An 18,469-nucleotide genomic window follows, 5' to 3' on the forward strand; every position below is an offset into this window, starting at 1 on the left:
TTATAGTCAATAGCTTGATAAATGCTATCCGGTGTGTTAAGTGCTGTCTGGCTTGCATCGTGTTAGGATGGCGATGAGGTCTTCCCTGATATGATTCCTGCAGTAATAGACCAGCCCTGTAGATTTCAATAAAAACTCAATTTTCTTGTAACAAGGCTTAATGGGAAGTTTATTGGAGTATTGATAATGGAGAATGCAATAGATACATGTCCCAGAGTTAATACGCTGTAAGACATTAAAGCGTACATTGCATGTTTATCACTGTCAAATTCAATTAAGATTTTAATTATAAATAAAAAGAGGTGGTCATTCAAGCATGGGAAAGTATGTTTAAGGGAAGGGCTGAAAATAGGCGCTGGGTCAGATGGGACTGAAAAGGGCTGAAATCAAGAGGAGAATTAAGAGAGGTTGGCATTTTTTTTTTTTTTTTTTTTGTAAGAACTGCATGGAGCTTTGTTACGAACTCGGAAATAAGTTTTGTTCAGTGACCTGTCAGGTGAGCTGGGGGCTGGCGGTGAAGCGGACCTGCGTCACATGCTAAAATCATCTCTAGGAGGTCTGGGATGTTCTCTCAATGTGTGGGTGCATCGTTGCTAATGCCCGTGATACGCTGCTCTCCATCTGCCCCGTCACAAATCCAGTGAAACCTTCCACCAGCGTATTACTGCCTTTCGGTTTATCCTGATTGTACTCAACCCGCTTCAAACACAGTAATCCTTCTTGCAGATCAGATATACAGTAATCCTCCTTTACGAGTGAGAGCACAATGGGTCTCTGCCATCAGACATGATGTAATCCTGCTGCATCAGACAGAATTTCTTTCCTACATCATGTGAAACACTGTCCTCTGTCTTCTTGTACTAGATTGCCGTCTTTTTCCATCAGATGACTTTCACATCCGTGCACTGTTGTTCTTCTCTAGGCTCAAAGCAATAAACTCCCTCATTTCCTTGTCATGCACTGCTACAACGTATGTCCCTGGGAATGGCAGCGATGTCCCTGGGAATGGGAGCAATGGGTGAGGTGGGAATCTCTACATTGCATGTGATACGCTCTTTTGAGCAGGGGCTCTTTCTGTCTTTTGTTTGTGCAGGACTTAGTGCAGTTTGGAGATGATAAACCTTGGGTGTTACTAGAATATAAAAAACAGCTGACTGCAGCCTTGCTTGCTTGCAATTCTCTACACTGCATAGGCCTTTTAAAAACTGTAAAGCCTGTCTTCAAGCTCTGCTAAAAACAGGTGCTGCAGTCGCCTTACAATAGACACAGTGCAAATGACTGGCTGCGTGGCATTAAGCAGCTGCCAGCTCTTCCAGCTGCACCCTCTTCTCCTCCTGGTAGCTCAGGTGTGTTTGCCTTGTCTTGCGCAGACTGTTGTTTTATAATCCTTCTGCTGGGGATGATACAGGAGAGTTGTCTTTGTACGCATGTTCTCTATAACCTTTTTCTAATCCTTCTTGTGGGTCCTGAGCACTGCAAATCCTCTTCTCTTTAAGTACAGCCTCTGCTAGTTTCTTGACTGGGGAGGGGAGAAGAGGGAGATGCTGTCATGTGGAAGGAAAGCGTGTATTCTATTGCTCTCTTAATCCTCCAGTCTGTTAGAAAGCAGCTACACATCCTGCCTGATTGAATACCTGCCTTGTAATTCAATCTAGGGGTTCTGCTGCCATTCGTAAATAGATTACATTGCTCAGCTGTGAGGCAGGCCGCTTGACTGAGCGGTGGGCCTGTGTATTCCACCAGGCAACACATAGTGGGGTTTTTCCCTCCGCTAAAGGGAAGCGGAGCAACCAAGAAAGAAGCTAGGTTGGATGTTAGAGGGCAGGGCTTGCCAAGCTCCTTGGCTTTAGGGCCTGCGTACCTGAATATTCCCTTTATGTGGCTCCGAGCCATGTAATGCATCCTGTGTCAGTCAAGACCTGGGGGGATGAAGGAGTGCCAGGGATGGTTGGCAGGTGGGAAATGGCTGTGGTTGCTCAGAGATCCTGCGGCTCAGTTGTGCGAGTGGGTTAGTGTGGCTTTGTTGCTGCTAAATGGGTGACAGCAGAGCAGCTGGTGACCTGACACCTGCTGAGTCAGCACCTCTTTGCTGCTGCGTGGCGTTGGTTAGCAAGCTGTACAAGGCTCCCAGGGAGCTCTTGTCATAGAGAAACGTAGAGAAAGATAATAGCATTTAGTGTGTGCTGTTAGAAGTCTAGATATTTAGATATTGATGGTGAGATGGGTGCTGTCTTTATCTGCTTTTAATTTGTCCTGTTAGCTCGATGTTTGGTGACTTGTGCAGTACTGATCTCCTGCTTCTACAGAAATGGCTGCACAGTGAAACATGGCTTGACTATCGTACTCTTATATCGTTATCATCCCGTGTAGTATCTATCAACGCTGACTGGCACTTTCTCGGTAGCATCAACACAAGCTTTCTGGGCTCAGTGGGACAGAGGATGATGGATGTGGGTTTCTCGCACATGGACGACCTCTACTTCAGGTTGCACGTTGGCAGTAAGCCCTTGGAGAGACAACGATCAGTTCTCGCAAAGTGCATGTCCGTCTGTAGTCTGAGAGTAAGAGAATGAAATTCAGAGCTGATAGGAAGTGATCAGATTTGTTTAAAAACCAAAGAAACAACTTCCCAGTGTTTTGCTGGGATCAGAACCATGAAGTGGTGTTTGCTGGTGGGCTCCCCTCGCATTTTCAGGATTTCACGCTGTTCTAGGCTCATGGCACAATGGACGTGGGGGACTGAACAGGGGAAGCTGGTTATGCGGTGCTAGCGTGATTCCTCTTGTGTGGTAAAGCGGGTGATGCTCATTTCTTGGGGAGAAACTTGGTGGTTCCTTCTCAAGAAAAGTCTTCCAAGGCACCTTTTTGAGCAGAGTGAATGGATCTTGCTGCAGTGTTATTTTTTTTTCTGCTCTTTTTATGTTCGTTATATGATATATACTCACATGGAGGCTCTAAAATAAATCATTGTTGCAGAAGCACCTTTTAAAACTTGTCAGCTGTGGGGTTTTTCCCCCAGTACCTTTGCCTCTTAGGACCATAAATGGCTTCCTAAAGCAGGGGAAAACTATTATTAATTACACTGCCTAATGAACTCATTTGGCTTTCTGCCCAGCTTCCAAAAACAGCACTAAGCACCAGGCTGGATACTGTTGTCTCACTGTAATTATGTTTATATGGAAAGTTAATTTTTGTTTTCATAAATTGATTTGAGGCTTCTGGAAGCTATTTGGAGATAATTAACTTTGCCCACACAGACCTATATAAGGGCATTTGTTTACAAGGTAGCGCTCGGTGCTGGAGCATGGAGGTATGTTCCTGGATTCATCTGGAAATACTCAGTTAGCAGCTCAGGGCAGCTGTTTCCAGACTCTATTCCCTCTTTTTTGGACAGCAATAGCAAGCAAACACCATAGTCCTGGGATTTTGCAGACTGGTAACAACCCTGAGGGTGGACCTGCAGTCCCCAGCCGCAGCCCAAATGAGCTGCAATACAAATAATTCAAACACTGCAAAAGTTAGTCCTAAATCACAAACTCCCTTAATGTGAACAACAAACATGACAAATTTGGTTTCCCAAATGGAAAAGGCCTGTAAGGAATGAGGCCAGGCCTCCACAAATAAATAGTTGTGAAGGCAAAAGCAGTTCCTGTATATCTTTTATAATGGCGGGGACGGAGAACAAGCAGCAGAAGTGCAAGGTGATTTAATGGAGCCTTCACCAGCAGGACACACGATGCGATAGCGCAGAATTGACTTATTTGTTCAGTCGTAGGCGTGTGTCTTTGGGTTCCTGGCTCCTGCGAGGAACTCTTCCTTCAAATCAATTCGTTGATGCGCTAAGTTTCTATGCATGGGGATCCATTAGAGGAATCTGTAATAACCTCAGGATGTAGAGCCCTGCTCCCAGCACATGGCTACTGAAGAACAAAAGAGGGAGGAAAAAGCGAGGTCTCTTTGGCAGCTCTACGCCTCGTTGGGACCTCTTGTCTGACCCCTTTAAAACGCAGGGGAATAGTAAGGCACTCTGGGTCACGTCTAACAAAGCAGCGGATGGCCTGGCTGAGCGAAGCAGCTTGTGTAGGTCAGTGCCCGGGGTGCTAATTTTTAAAGCTACATTTTTAAAGTTCCTATTTTACTGCACCATGGGCTTTCTTCTTTAAACTAGGAAAAAAATGTTCCCTGAAGGCCTAAGAATGTACTAATTCCTTACTGCACACTTCAAAACCATGGACAAAGCTGCATCAGAAGGCCTTCAGGCTAGGCTGGCATAAGATGTCTCTGCTTTTGCTGGGGGGGGGAATGGATAGTGTTTAGAGTTCATAGTTTTGGGTCTACAGGCAATCCTGTCTGTTCTGCTCTGTCTTGCTTGTAACAAAGAATGACTTTTCCCAGCCCTTGCAGAAGACCAGTGTCCATCCTGTAGCCAGACTGCCAGCAAGCCCATAAATTCCAGCTTTGCCTACTTGACGCTCTGCGTTCCTGTCTCTTGAGCAAATCCCCAGGGCCAGTGTTTTGTAAGTTTTATCTAACGCTTCAGTTGGGATCAGGAAATTTCTACAGATTGAAGGTCAGCATGCTGGAACAACAGCCCTGGATGAGATCAGAAAAAAAGGAACTTCCAGAAGATGCTTGTGGTGTTTCATCTGCAAATCATCTTGCTGTAAAAGAAGAGGCAAAACAAAGTGTTAGGAGAGAGTTGCAGGTTTCCAAAGTTTGTGTATCATCTTCCTCTTCTTCCTTTCTCCCCATTTTCCCTCTTATGCAGAAGCAGGGTTGTAAGCTTTATTCCTGATTTGCTACTGCACTTGTTGGCAGGGGATACTTCAATGATGTTGGGGTCCAACTACTTTTAATTTACATCTATGACTTTGAGAAAAAGGAGTGGTTTTCTGTAGAGGAAACTTACCCTTTCCCTTCTATTAATAGACGTTCAGAGATGTCCAGAAAGTAAAGGAAAACTAGCTTTGTGCTAGAAAGGTAGATAGAGTGGAGAATTTGTCCTGCACCAGCAAAATGGCACTTGGGTGATTTTCCTAGTTATTGGGACAACACCATTTTTAATATTTACTGCGTAGTGATCATTTTAAACATGTAACATAGCTAAACTCTTTTCCATGTGAAATAAGAAAATTGTATCTTAAATCCTTATGCAACTATATTAAAGATGTACTAGGAGGGCTGGATGAGCGTCAGGTTTTTGGGTTGTGTGGGAGAATGAATCACAGCCTGGTTTGAACTGAAGGGGGTTAACGCTGCTTTTCAGTGAAGATTGCAGTTGGGAGTGCTTTTTTTGCTTAGTACTATGGTGCTAATCCTTAGCTGTTAAGTCAAGTGCCCCGTTAGGGTCATGTGCAAACTCTTATAGAAATTCAGCTGGAGATTTAAACCGCTGGACCGTGACTCTCCAGCGCTGGGGCGAACGTGGTGTGCCGGCTGCCCCGGCTCTGCCTGCTCTCCTGCCGCACAAACACGGCCGCCTTCCAGGAGGCTCCTCGCAGCCCCCCGGGGAGGAGGAGGAGGCGGCGGTGGCTGTCTGTGCAGCCAGACGTGTTTGTAGATTGTTCCCAGAGCTCGGTGTTGGCAGAGCTAAATTCCAGTTCATAACACAGGCACTTGAATGTCTCCAGGTTTCCCAGTTTTGGGTGGTTGCCCGCAGTGAGGTTGCAATGCTGGCTAAGCCGAAGCCACCCGCTTTGCCTGTAAGGTGCTCCCTGCTCACACCCGTGTGTCCCAGTACAGAGTATGGAGGGGTGCTAGGAGGCAGCTGGTGGGTCTGCAAGGTCAGGTGAGGTACTGCAATGAGGACTGGATGTTGTAGGAGGCATGCAGCCTGCTTGTGGGCACCTGGGCTGTGATCAATGGGTTGGTGCATTCTATTCCCCCTGCTTACAGGTGTGGTGGCTGGCAGTGGTTGTCCTGTTGGTCACCTCTGTATGGGCCATCTCGTGTCACCTCGTGAACACATGGCTAGATGGTGGTGCGTGAGGTGCTGTAACCGATGTGGCGGTTGCCCAGCCGGCCAGATAAAATCCCACAGTGGATGTGATTGTATCTATGGACCTGTGGTTATGTATCTGACACGTGGCATTTGCTGATCAGGCAGCTTGACTGATACCGTTTCTTGCTTTGTTGGCTCAATATTTGAGCCAAACAGGTATTTATGTCCCTCCTTAACCCGCACAAGCGCTTCTGTTGACTAGAGTAGAACTATTTGTGTTTAATTAGTTAGCTGGATCGGGGCCTGAACATCCACTGCCAGAAAGTAGCTTTAGGATTTTGCTGACAGCTCTCACAAAGAAACCCATGTAGTACTGACTGTCTAATCCCGCCCCTTTGGGCCAGCCTTTTTCTCAGATTCTGTCTTGGGATTAACCAGCACCTTGAGACATTGCAATTCAAGGCTATAAATGATGACAGTAGCTGAAGTGGAACTTCCTTGCGGATCCCCATGGTTCGGACACTGGGTGGTGAAATGGGTTGAGTATACATGCGTGCTGAAGGCTTAAAGCAGTAAAGCTAGAACAAAAATCCTGGAAGCAGGCATTTCTCAGGCATGGATGAAGAATCGTGAATTGGAAGGGCTGCTCCTTCTTCCTCCAACTGCTGAGCTCTCCCAGATGATAGGTGAAGGGCTTACCCTTCATCTCCCCAGTTATTTGCTTCTGTATTTTATGGAGACTGTTTATTGTGCACTACAGGCTCCTCCATAGCTGTGTTCCCATGCCGACCATCCTGCAATGTGGTGTACACACTTAGTGAAACAAAGCAGCTTTAATCCTCAACCTTCGGATGTCTCCTGCCCATCAGGGCCAAGCCTCCAAAGAGGAACCCTGCTGCTTACAAAGTGGAGCTCCAGGTTCCAGTTAATTGGGCCCAGTCATTAAGGGAAATTCAGTTTATGTCTACTGGGACTGTGAAGGGAGTGGTTTTTTTAATAGCAAATATCTACAGTGTGTATTGGTTGTCCTCAGGTAAAAAAAAAGAAAGGCAAACTTTCAGCAGAGAAGAAATGCGTCTAATTACTTGCCTTTGGCAGAATGGCTGCCCTGCTCTTTAGAAGCTGTATTTATCTCCTGTAAGAACCAGCTCATTAGCTCTATTGCTCACACAGATAATCAACAACATAATTAATAATTATTTATATGGCACCCATGGCAGAGGGCTTTGGATCACATAACAAAACATCTTTTCCTTATGATCACTCAAGCATTTCTGTCTTTTTTTTTTTTCTGCTTGTTCTTGACTTTCCCTGGCCTTTTGTGCCAGTTTTTATTGCTTGCTGCAGGTTTCTGGTTAACTTTCTAGCAAGCATCTCCCTTTTCTCTTTTAGAAACCACTCTTAAGTCCCACTTGACCCACAGAGCACTTCAAGTGCCAGAATGCTGTGACCATGCGGAGCAACCTGGGACTGGCAGGAGCAGCCATACCTCCTGTGACTTCAGTTGCATCTATTTTTACTGATTTTTTTTTTGGGCTGATCCCTATCTGCACTTGAAAGGTAAAAAAGCAGGATTTCTCTTGGTCAAGAGCTTCACCTGTTCTGCATTTTCCCAGGCCAAAGCAGGGCTATGGGATACTATGTTTGGGCTATCATCTTCCCATGCGTGACCATGACCAGCACTCCCCGGAGCGTGCCAGGTCAGCAGAGTGCTGGTGTCAGCCAACACAAGTGAGCCTCGTACCTGGCGCAGAACAACACAGAAGCTACAGGAAAAAGATGTAAAGCTGCTGTGAGCTGAGCATTTGGGGACAGCTTCACACTAAGAAAGGCGAAGGGACTCACTGGATGATGGGAAGGAGGAGAACATGAAATCAGGTAGCACCCCAGCAACTGGGCATTTGCAAGGTGTAGCTCATGTCATAGAGGCTCATTTCTTCTGGAGCTGTTTTTGGAGAGCAGGTCGGGTGTCAAAATGCATTTGGGAAAATTTGAATACATGCTTTGGATGGCTGGTGAGAAGGAGAGGAGGAAGAAGCAAGTGTCTGATCAGAGATGTTCCTCCTGTGCTCTAGGAAAGGCGTGCTTGCACAGAGGATCCCTCTACTGAAGGAGCAGAGGAAGAGGGTACATCTGAATATCATTACAGAAGATAGAGATTGTAAAGCAGGTTGTTATTGGTGTGTGATGCTGCCAAAAGGGAAAGATAGGTGTGTTCTGCTGATTGCACCTGCCTGCTGCGGGAAGGCCGCTCTTGCCCTACGCCCTGTCTGCATGCCTGTCTCTGGAGCTGGGAGCCCACTGCGACTTCGCCATATCTGCAAACCTCAGCCTGAGGCTTGGAAACGGTGCTTGCTGGCACCATGTGTTGCTAAGCAGATGGGCTGCTGCGTTTGTACCCGCTGAAGTTTTTCAGAGAGGGTGGCTTTGGTGTGGCGTTTCAGTAACTGTTGCCAGCACAGAAGAAACAGAAGGAAAAGCATCTTTGGTTCTTTACCACCTGCTTCTCCTCCCTCCTTGTGGCCCTCGTTCCACACCTAAGTAGGTACTTGCCCACAAAAGGCATTGAGAGGAAAATGAAAGAGAAAACCCCCCCACCCAGATTGATTGCAAGATGTGACAGGTGAAATTCTGGTGTGAGGAAATAGCAGAAAAATCTTAATTAAGCATGCTAAAAATATGTGGGGTGAGGCAGCTGAGTCACTAGAGGGGAAACTTGAGCTACATGTGGCCCATGAAGGAGGCTGAATGTAAATGGTTTGAGTGTGACTTGCCAAAGCATTTGCTGTTGCCTTTCTCTACGGGCTGGTAACAGCTGGGATTGCATAGCTGGAGGGCAGCGCTGTGGGAGATGCCACCCAGCCCTTGCCCACAGAGATGGGTGCTGCAGACAGCTGGCCAGCTTCTGCAAGGCATTTTCCTTCTTCCTTTGCTGGGTCTGTTGGCTTGACCTGAGGAACCTGATGGGTCTTCCAGTGTGGTTTTTTTTTTTCCTCTCAAAAACTGCTAGACATATCCAGAGCAGGACAAGGGTTCAGTCTGTTTCCATGTTAAATACTCTGAATACATCAATGAAATTGCATCTGGCTTTAACAGGAGCAAATGAAACACTTTTGAATGTCCCACCCTAAGGCTTGGATAAGAAGCTCTTGTAATTAAGATCTGAAACCCTGATGCTGGTTCTGACCTTTTGTTTTACCTTTTGTAACAGATGAAATGTAGGGGTGTCTTTTTTGGTTAACCATCAGGGGTCCGTTTGGTGTGCGATACAGCAGTGAAGCTGTGACATGTCTGTGCTGTCCTGTCCTTTTTGAATGGAGTGAGAGAGTTAAGAACACCACTTTGGAGGTAAAATACAAAAATCACCTAAAATGTTTCAGGAATTCTTACCTTCCCCCATCAAGTTTTCACCTCCTTGGTGTACTTGTGGCTTCTCCCTCCTGGTTAAAGGGATTATTCCTCCTGAAAAAAACAGATTCTGACAGATTGCATAGGCATCATCAGCAAATCGGATACAAGCTGACTCATTTCTCTCCGTTCAGGTGAGTGATCCATCTCTCTTACCCATTGATTTTTCTGTCCTTGTGTCTTGAGATTTATAGAACTAGCTGTATCAAAGAGCAAACTCTGTTCCCAAACCCTTGAAAGATTAAAGCAGTTGGTATTTCATGTCTTCAGCATCCTCTTCTTTTCCCCCTGTCAAAAGAAGAAAAGTAAACCATTAGACTTTAAAAGCTAATTGCATGTAGCAACAGATTTCATCATCACCAAGAGGGTCTACGTACCAAAACTGGGCTTTGTAGTTGCTTTTCTGTGTGTCCATCCACCCCTTGCCATGGCTGTTAAACGCTTTCATGGTTTGTGAGCTAACAGGCACTGAGCAGATGGGAGAATTGTGAGTTACATCGTTTTACTTTTTTTTTTATGTAAAATTTTTATCAGATCTCGAGCTGATGAAGAAAGAGACATATTGGGAAAGAAGGTGTGGGTGAAACGAGGACAACATTATCCCTGTACTTGGCCACATGGGTTGGTTTGTTTTTTGGAACACCCTCTCTTGCAGATGATCTGCCCATAAGTATCTGCTGCGCTTTTTGGTGATATATCATTGTTTTTCCTGCCTCTAACAAAAAAATGCTAAGTTTTTTTTTTTTTTTGTGTGTGACCACATTAAGCATTTGGATCTTTCACTTCCCATCTGTAAAGTGGGAGGAATGAGATATCTGCTCCTCCATCCTTTGTTGTGACCGCTTTTCATTATAGCGCTAGGGTGGAGATTTTTCTTGCTGTGTTGATGAACAGGACCCCTGTGCCATTCCAGATGCTGCTAAGAAATAGGCTGATTTAAGATATATTTTAAAATGTTAGGGCTCTACGAGAAATACCGCTACGTTTCTGCCACCTCTAGGAAGTTGAGCTGGTGCCGCATCGCTGCCGGAGGAGTGAATCTGCACCCTTTATCTGATCACCGCTTCCCTCTTCCTCCATCCTTTGTGGCAGCCTCAAGTGTACACGCTATGTGCAGCCGATGTTTGATATGTTCTGCTGAAAGGCTGAATGATGCATTATATTGTTGTGCAAAACCCGTTGGCATGTTTATCTGGCTTATTTCGTGAGTGTTTAGAGAAACAAAATCAATAACGTTTATGTAACGCTCCTGTCATCTGCTTCAGCCTCTCCCTTGCAACTGTGGGCGCTTTACCTGAAGTGAGTAACGAAGTGTATTTAATTGTATGGTGTGATGGCCACCAAACAGCAGCTCCAAAGCTGCTCTGATCACCCCAACGTACTGTAAATGCTTAAGTAATTTTCACGTGCAAATGAGCATAAGTTAGTGAAGTGTCTTGGTTGTAAATAAGCATGAGCTGCTGGGCTGGTTTCATATTTTTACTGTCAGGAGCATGAGCCCTCTGAAGGCATTGAGTCACTTGTTGCAGCTGTTTTACTGTGCATCCTATAGAGAAGGTCCCTGGCTGAGCAGAGGAATCCTGTGCAGGGCAAGACAGTCGTGGTGCTGCCACCGAGATCATGGTGGGTCTTCAGTAAATCAGATTTTTCACTCTATAGGTCTTGTTGGGCTCATAAGCACTAGACAAACCTCGATCTTCACTGAGTCTTACTAATTGATAAGGTTATCAAAAGCTTTCTCTCTTTTATTAATTTGCATGCACTTACTCTGCCTGATGTTGCAGAGCCTGCCCTTTGTATTCCACTGGGGCATCTCTCTCAAAGTTTGCACGCCCTTTCTCATGCTAGTCCTCAGTGAATAGAGACCACGTAAGGTGAAAGGTTGCCCCAAAACCTGAAGATGCAGATCTTCCTTTAGCGAGGTGGTTGCTTTCCACTGCACATCCCTGGCTCCAAAATAATGTCCTGACTCTCCGGAGTATGATGTGCCATAGTAACAAGTTCAGGGACTCTCTCTGTCCGGCATGCCCTCTGTCTTCATCATGAGGGATGTGTCATACTGATATATAACAGATTTTTGCTATGTCTGCTTTAGTGTGTAATGATAGTTTTTTTTCCTAAGCTCCTGGGAAGGAGGAACTGCTAATTTTTATGGGGCATTTTGTGTCTGAATGACTTGATGACCTATGTTGACTAAGGGATGATCTCTCTGCCAAATAACAATTAAAATGTAAAGTACCGTGACAGCTAGCTTGGAATTGTGTTGCCATGTGAGTTCACTATGTAGCTTGTTTACTCTCTTCTCATACTTTAAAACCATTGGGCATTGTTGGTGGTCTCTTGCTTCCTTACAAGTAAATTTAAAAAAAAAAAGTGAACACCAACATTCAATACAGAACAGGCTTACAGATGTACATCTAGGGGAAGATGATGGTGATGGAGTCTGACTGCTAATAAACACCTTTGGTTTTTAACCTGTTGGACAAAGTGTGGTAAGTAGAATTAAAGATGAAACCATCATGGAAAAGATCCAGTAGCTTTGCTGGGGGGTCAGGGTGGAATCTACCTGTAGGAACACTTTGATTTTTGTCTCTCTGCCTTGCCTGTGCGGAGGAAGCTATCCCGTACGTGGGTGTATTTGGGTGCACTCTGCCATGGATGCCCATCTCGGGAGGCTGCTGACAGCTCCCCAGCAGAGAGTAGAGTAGAGGAGCAGAAACACGAAGAAATGGTGGGGTTTGGTTGAAAGCTTGAGGAAGGACTTGAGTTGTCAGTGTCTTGTGCTTGCTCTGCATTTGAAGCAGCCTAAGGGCCTGGAGAGGCAATTGCTGGGACCTGCTCACAGGCTTGTGCTTAGTCACAGGGCTCCGCAAGGCTTTGAAGGCTGGGCTTTTTCTGAAATGTATGTGCTGCAGGATATCCAGCCCTCTGCTCTTTTGAGCTCTCTCCTCTTGTACAGGTTCTCTGAAGTTCCTCCTGGGGTGGCTGCATCTCTTTGAACATGGTAATTCCCTTGCATCTCTGTGAAGGTTATACCATTTTTGTCTCCTCTTAACAGTAAGGTTTGTGTGCTCAAGGGGTGGCATGATTGCTCATTTCTGCAGAGAAGGGACAAAAGCATCCACTGTAGGAATGAAAGAAATGTCCCATTTTCTACTCAGGGATGAGCCACAGATCACAGATTCTGTTTTTAATTTTATGCCTTTTCATTTGTGAGTTTATCCCTCCTGAAATTGAAGGTAGAACCTCAGTAAGACCAAAACTGAGTACATCACGGTAGTTCTCTATTTTTTTTTTTTTTTTTTCTTCTACCTTAACTTTTTAAGAAGAAAAGAATCTTTCTTTTCATTTTGGTTTGCCTCATCTGGAACTATATATTTCCCTGGTCACCGCCATGTGCAAAGAGGAAATCCCCAAACAGAAGATCAGTGTCCCTCCAGGCCCATGGAAACGTTTGCTCCAGCCCCATGAGGGACAACTGGAGGAACTGAACAAGTTTGCTTTGAACGTATTTCCAAGTTGAATGCCAGGAAAGGAGCAGAAATCCCAACTTCATGTCCTGTTGGAAGAACATAGGGGGGCAGCTGATGGACACTCCATACCCATCTCTCCCTCTGGACCTCGAACCCCACAGCAGAACCCCACAGAGATGGAGACTTTGCTCTTTCTTAATCTTTTTGTGGCTGCATGGCTGGCTTAGCGATGATTCCCTCTGAACCTGGCTGTTTTATGTGGTCGTGGCAATCTGCCCAAGAGGATGGGTCGTCTTGTCCCTTTATACCAAACAGTTGAGCCAAGTGAAGTAAGTTTTGCTTCACTGTAATAAGTGCTGCCTAATTAATTAATCCCTCCCGGCCTGGAGCAATGCATATATCTCCTTTGCGTTCCCTCCCAGCTGGTCTGACCTCCTTCCTCAGAGGTAAGAGGAGAGGAATTTATTGCCAGAATTTACTGGAGTCAAACTACAGCTTCACTGTGTGTGTGTGTGTTGGGGATTGTTCGTGCCCAGCCGCATACCACCACCCAGTCTGACTCCTGAGTAGTGCTCAGGGAGGGAGCAGTCTCCTCTCTATGTAAATTGTGTGTTGCTGCTATATTTATCAGTGTGTGGATGGGGCTGGGTTTGGAGCGTTATTAGGAAGAGCCGTTGAGCTGTAGTTGTTGTTAGGTGTGCTATGGCCATGGGAGATTTCCCTTTTCCTCCCTGTCTTCTGCAGGAAACTGTTAAAGCCAGTGGTTCTTTTCCAACAGAAAGGTGTAAATGAACCCTTTGCCTTCTGTCTCCTACTTTTCCTTTGGCTCCTGTGACTCACAAGCCTCTTGTGCTGTGTGCTCTTCGGACTCTGGGTGTAGGTACAAAGTGTGCAGTAGCTGCAGGGCTGCACGTGAGAGCTGTAGTATGAACTAACTGGTGTAACTACAGGGGCTGTTTTGTGGATGTCCCTCCCCACCCCAACCATGCCCATTTCAACAGCAGTACCTGAGCAGGAGGCAACCTGCTGTACCATGCCGTTCATTTTGTACAGCACTTGCTCAAGCTGGGGCTGCATCTGGGGGCAGTGACTTTTTTCTTTTCCTTTTCCATTGGCCATTTCTGAAAGATAGCTAAGTCAGCCTAGGAAAAATTCAAAGGAAATGGTTGACTTGGCACAGAGTTTGCCAAGAGCAGCAGCTTGGACCCCTAAATTAGGGGGGGGGGACACACACACCTTATTCAGCTGCAGAACCAGAGTCACTTCAGTGGGGGTAGTGGAAATGCCCCTGGAAGCTTATGTCCCTTTAAATCTGGTGGTGATCTGTGAAGCTGGATGTAGTGGAGGAGTGTAGAGAGCAGCTGGGTTCCTGGGTGGCCATTCGTGGACACGTCGGATAGTAGCATGACACCTATTATGTTGTATGGTTCAGTCTTTTCTGCTAGCAATTATTCTGGTTTCCCAAGCTGTTATCCTAGGGTTTCTCTTCTCCAGCAAGGTATACTGTTCAAGTCCTTTGATTAGATCGATTGATTGCTTTTTGCTTTTTTGTGTGTGTCATATTACATGCCTCAAAAAAATGGGCTGCATGTGTCACTTTGGAATTGCAGCTAGTAGGGGAGGAGGTGACGAGTGGCTGCAGTTCTTGCTCTCCTGCACAGAGGAGAGCACACTGTGCTCTTATAGTTCATCTCTGCTGTGGCACACAGCAAATGGTAAATAGACTTCTTATTTTTTAGTCCCAAGGAGGGACCGCACCACCAATATGTTGTTCCACAGAAGTCTGTTCACATCAAAGAAACAATTAGAAGTTTGTTTCAATCTCAAGTATGTCTTTGACATTGTAGATCGTGGAGAACTTATGTTCAGGGCATAGTCTACTAAGTGGATTTCTTTCCTAAAATAAATACATCACCCGTCTAGACTAAATTTTTTTTTTCAGTGCTCTGTAACGAAGTGGAACTCCTCCATAAATGAGCTGGTGGGTTGGTGCAGGTCAGTGATGTGGGCCTGTAATGAATCTCAGCCTGCCAATCTGTTTGCTTTTCTCGCTCCACTCAGACCTAATCTGTGTGCCGCAGCCTGAAAACCAGCAGGTAGATCACATCGAGGTCTGGTGACGGGACAGGGAAGGCGAACAGGCAGGAATGAAATCAGATTACAAATATTCTTGGCAGTACTCTCAGCTCTTTAAAGAGAGTGTTGCTCGTCTGTTTACTAGTCATTTGTCTCTTGCTCCCGATTGCAGTGTAGGAGCATCTGATTATTATAGAAAAGATGTGGGATATCATACTGAAGCAACTAAAACAGAGTGGGACTTGTTCTTGGCATGATCCAAGGCCTGTTAAAGCTGGTAACAATCTCTGCTTTCACTGCTCAGCCTTGCATAACACTATGCTATGTTGGAACATATCAAGAGTCTGGTGGGTGCGTGTAAAGAGCCACAGGCTAAACAAGCCTGTGTGGTATTTACCAGAGGCTGCTTATATTCACTGAAGTTCCTTGTGCTATTTTATTGGAGTCATCCCCGCAGAAAGCAGTGCCGTCCCTCGCTTCGGTGGATCAGCTGGCCACCGTCCTGTACATAAGCTGCGGGAGCTGTGGCTGAGACGGGAGCGGTGCAGGATCACAAGCAGATGGGATGTGCTGCGCATCTGAGAGTCTGGTGGGGTCCAGGCAAAGCGTACTTGTGGTCCAGACTGTTTCTGGATTCCCTGACTAGGGTAGCTCTGGTCAAAAGGCTGGGTCACAGAAGTCCTGTGGCTAATGAGAGCTGGAGGAGTGCTTTCCCTGCATGCAGGCTGCTGTGCAGAATAAAGGGGCTCTGTAGGAGAGAGCTCTGCACCCTGCCTGGTGCAGTTTCACCCTGAAGGTGTGATGAGAAATCCTACAACTCATGATGCTTTCCTTAGCAATGTCCTTAAAATCACTTCCCACGTTACCTTTTTTTTTTTTCTCCGACCCCTTCCTCTTCTTGCTGAGAAAGATGTGCTCAGGAGGCAACTTGCTTCTAAGTGGGTTACGTTATGGGCTTATCCAGTCTGACTCTGTTCTATCCTCTACTTAGTCTGTTCTGGTTCAGTTCCTTCCTAGGACTGTCATGTTCGTTATTCCTGTTAAAGACCTTCTTTAACTCCAGCTGGGCAAAGCTGGCAGGTTCAGGCTTGGAGCCATGCTGTCAGGGCTGTGATTACAGCAGGGTGGGGAACTGGGCCAGATGTTGGCATCTGCCCAGCAATGACAGCAAGGGGTTCAGCGTGGCTGGAACACCTGCCTGGGTTGCATGGGTAGCCCTTACTGAGCCCAGTCTTGCTACTGGGGTGTGAGCCAGCTCAGAGTTGTGTCTATGCTCTATGGTGGCCATGGCTGGGCTGGAGATAGAGGTCTGCCTGAAATGGACTGCACTTGAAGGGCCATCTCCATGGAGGTTTTGTGAGAGGTAGTGCGTCCACAGTTGGTATTTGAGGCTCTGTATGCTACAAGCTCACCTAGTCTATACTCATATTTGCTGAATTAGCTGGAGCACAGGAGGTGACTTCTTATGCTTCTGTGCCATCTGTGGAAGGACCAGCTGAGCTGGTACAAAGGCAAGCAGTGCAGTCAACCTGTCATCATTGCTTTGGGCCAGCAAGGTGAGTTTGTCCTGGATCAGCAGAACAAGCGGAAGAGGGCTGAGGTAACAAAATCGCTAAAAGAGTTACCTTGCCCTGTGGGGAACCGAGCAGTCCTTGGCATTATTTTATACAAAATACTGATCGTGGCAGCTCCTAACTGCAGGGGCCTTTCAGAAGCCTCTGCAGATTTTGTGCGAACATCTGTTTTCGGTAAAGCAGCTCCTTCTGAGAGTACAGCCATGCAAACAAGTTATTTGTGAGTGTGTAGGTTTATACCACTTTAACTGTGTTTGCCAGGCAAAATTCTCCTTTTCTTTGTGTGTAGTGGAGAACACCTTTGAGGTATTTCTTTGCTGCAGTCTTCTTTGTTCTTGCTTCCATCTATAGCCTCCTGCTAGCCTTAGTTGCCTGAGACGTTATAGACTGTCACTTTAGCCTTTCTGTAATAAAGATGTTCTTTGCCTGTTTGCTCATGGGTCTTCCCTGCCGCTCCAGAGGTTTAAAAGATAGAATGAGTTCAGGTTAAATTACATTAATGTTCAAATATGTACTGATTTCATCTACAGAGCACTCTTACAGCTTCCTCCATAAAGCTGTACAAACAGCGGTAATCCGTACCTCCCTGGACCTCATTAGTCACCAACCATGTCTGCAATTCTCAGGTTGAGATGGTGAACTTTAAGTGGCGCTGGAAAGTTTTGCCCTCAGGAGTGTAGCGCTTTGTTGCTGGTGCTGCAGAGGTAGGCGTAAGGTGTAGGGTGCTGGAAAAAATTTTGCTCTTTTGCTTCCCAGGCTTGCCCTCATCTACTCACTGAACGTCATCAAGTGCGTGGCTTTGCTGTAGCACAAGCGAGCTTCATGTTAATGCCTTTGCTCCAGGCATCGGGTGTGTAGGGAGGAGGGCTATGGGGTCGCATAAAGCAGAGCTTAGCTGAGCTGATGGAAGACATCGGCTGTCTATCTTTGATAGCTTTCATTTCATCAAAGGCTTTTGGCATATAAGAAAGGAAAGGAGTAGCACCCCAGGGACACTACTGCAACTCTGTGGCATGACGTTCCTACTGTGGTCTTCCAAAGCTGGGAGCAGCGGGTTAACTTACTGCCACTCTCTCTCTTTGCCCCTGCTGCTCACCAGCTGGCAAGGCATCCCTCTGCTCGTCCCAGCAACCCAGGCACATTAAAAATGGACTTCTGCAGCAGCAGGAACAAGTCCGTTCAGAATGTGCCTTGGAAACAAGGCTCTATCCAGGGTTTACAGCAGAGATGGGCTTTCCTGAAATACAAGGATGTGAGTAAAATTGGGACAGCAATGGAGATGAACACAAAGTACCTACCTTTTGGTGTGGAAGCTGCTAAGGCTGCTCTTGCCAAGGCACAGACCTTGCTGTTGATCTCTGCAAAACCCGCTTGTGTCCTGGAGGCCTTTCACATGTCTGTTCAGTATTGCAATTATGCTTGTGTCTTTGCAGGTGAAGGCTGGGGGCTTGTTACACTGAACTTAATTATTTTAGTACATGCTTTCTCTTCTCTAAGCCTGCTTTGGAGATTACTATGTTTTTATTCCTTGGTGTCTGAGGAAAAGGACTGTCCACTAAAGACGTTTTAGTGGTGCAGGTGGGCAGTTCTTTAACAGAGATGGAGCCTTCCTTGCTGAGACACCAAAACTGGTGATAGATGTCGGTGGGTACCATCCCAGCTCTGGCTCAGGCAGCCAAGTTGGTGAAATGAGCTTTACAGACTTTAAATCGTGGTTTCTTCTTAGAAGGTCACGTTCTCTGCCTCGCTTTCCTTTTGTGTGTGTGTACGCAAGCCAGTATAATGGTAAATCTCTTAAGAGGGAAAGCTGTAGGAGAGGATCCCCTGAACCCTAAGCCGTGTGGAATCCAGGATAAGGTATTTGTTTAAGCATCTCTGCTTTATTTCTAATGACCTCTGACTTGCTTAGTGCCGGGGTGACCCTGGTGGGTAAGAAGAGCCACTTAGTAAAGAGGTGTATTTCTGCAGAGCAGCAGTAAGATTTCTTCACTGCTTGG

The sequence above is a fragment of the Platalea leucorodia genome, assembly GCF_965183815.1.
Source record: "Platalea leucorodia genome assembly, chromosome: 12".
Taxonomy (NCBI): Eukaryota; Metazoa; Chordata; class Aves; order Pelecaniformes; family Threskiornithidae; genus Platalea; species Platalea leucorodia.